This window comes from Camelina sativa, chromosome 13 (assembly GCF_000633955.1).
Source record: "Camelina sativa cultivar DH55 chromosome 13, Cs, whole genome shotgun sequence".
NCBI lineage: Eukaryota > Viridiplantae > Streptophyta > Magnoliopsida > Brassicales > Brassicaceae > Camelina > Camelina sativa.
In genome coordinates this window covers 13,453,122-13,455,348 of record NC_025697.1, presented here as the reverse complement: position 1 = coordinate 13,455,348, position 2,227 = coordinate 13,453,122, and the positions used below count along the sequence as shown (strand labels likewise).

General features: G+C 35.6%; 1 pseudogene; it reads right to left on the bottom strand.

The window, feature by feature from the left end:
- On the bottom strand, positions 1,208–1,738 carry LOC104738220 (annotated as a pseudogene).

The window sequence follows — 2,227 nt, the reverse complement described above, 5'->3', positions numbered from 1 at the left end:
ATAACATTTAGAAGAAATTATTTTGTATGTCGGAGTCATTAGCTCATGCTCCAGCAAAAATGGCTCTAACTCCAATTTTACCGTTGCATAATAGTTGAGGGTTATTGCCATGGCCGTGTTTAAATATTTTTGGGGGGTCATAGACAGTTTACAAACTTTGTGACCTTTTTATTATATAGAAGAAATCACACCACACAGTAGATTAATTACAAAACAGAAATTAAATGAGAAAACAATAACTTAACTAATAATGAAGAAAAATTTCATCAATTTTCATTCAAAAGCTACAAATATTAATGTTCATTTCATTTGATTCCCTAACCATTGTTCATGTCACTAACTAAAATTAAAGTTGGGCCATAATTATGTATGATAGATTGGGCATGTAGCCATTACATAAAGGTTGACTGACTCTAGGATTTTTTTTTTTTTAATTAGAGGTGGTCTAAAAAATTTTCACCCACCTACTAATCCATTTAGAATGATTGTACAGTAGTTATCAAGTAATCCACTTACTGATATTTTGAATGGAGTTTAAAAAAATGATATCATTTCTACCCACAATTACAGTACAACTTCTAGTTACCGCCAGCATCACAGCTCTAGTTACTGCGGGAATAAAACAAAATGGGTGTTTTTAGAAAATTATGAAACCAACAAACAAGGTACTAATGTGGTATCATTTAGTAAGCTACCAGATTGACATTTGCTATTTTTAGACTGTGAATGCATTATGCATAGTGAGACTAGATATGCCAGTACAACATGACCAAATTCATTCAACTATGAAAAAGCTATTTAGTAGATTTTGTATATGAGATTTGATAATTGAATATGGAAGGATGAAGAGAGACGCAAGTCTTATGAAACTAAAATAGCCTCATTAAAGGAAGCCCAAACTCCCATTTTGGTCGATGGCTTTACTTGTCTAAGTCTTCTATGTGATACTATTGGACCAACACTTAAATACATTATTGATTGATCCAAATTTTTTAACTCGTTAGGGCAACCCAATGGGGAGATATATTTTAGGGTCTTTTAAGATTGTTTATTAATAGATTTTGTGTTTTGAGTAGATTAAGAATTTTGTGATTGTAAATTAAAAGTTTCCCCCCCAATGGTGGATGATGGATTCTTATTTTAAGTCTCTTAATTAAGATTGTTTTTGCACTTCTGTTTGCACTTCTACCTACACTGGTGTTGGTGCTTTGATCTCTCAAGAGCTTTCTTGCAAAGTCAAAGGTACATTGAAGGAAAGGTCATACCCAGACCACAATACACGAACTCCATTGTCGGATCCGACCAAGACGAAAACGAAGACTCGTCCCAATTCTCCCTTCTGAAACCACCACCACCGCCGCCGTAGTTCCATCCCTTTCCGCCTCCATCGTTACCTCCACCTCCAAATCCGAATGGACCGTCGTTACCACCAAAATCACCATCTAACAGAAAACGACTAAAATCTCCCCCGTGTCTCCATCACCACCAAACAAAACTCGCCTCGTCCGTCGCTTTTTACGGATCCGGCGGATGGTCTTGTAAGAGCTAGATATGACCGGTGGAGGAGCGATTGCATCAACGGGAAAGATAATCGCCATTGATTGAACGATTCCAAACAGGAGGAGAGATTTGACAAACGGGAAAGATGATCGACGGCGGAATCGGCGAAAGAAAGGTGATTGGCCAAATCCAACCTTTGGAGGAGAGATTTGCCAAACGCGATACCTTGCCTTTGATTTCATAGCATAAACATATCATTCTCCTTCCTTTTATCAATAGACTTCGATTGAGAGAGAAACTGTGAGAGAGAGATGAAAGAAAGAAAAAAATTTGTTCTGTCGAAACAATTTTTTGTCTTTCTTCTATTTTTTTGTTCGGCTAACGAGCACTTGACACATACCGCCTCTTAGCACATAAACGAGTATCCAATATAAGAAGCTTTCTTGCATTTTTTTTGTTTAATCTGATTGTTTTTTCTTCAACACTAAAACCCCACTTAGAACCCTGCGTTGGGGATAACGTTAGAAGTTAGAACAAACTACACCACTTTCATTGAATGGTTTAAAAATGTTGATAAATTAAAAAAAAAAAAACCTGAATGAAAAAAAAACAGAAATAATTTATCTTAATTTTATTATATATTATCATTAGACAAAGGAGATCAAATGTCTAGTTTTTTTAACTAATGATAGACTGACTTTACAGTGGAGCTTATTAATCGACCAGG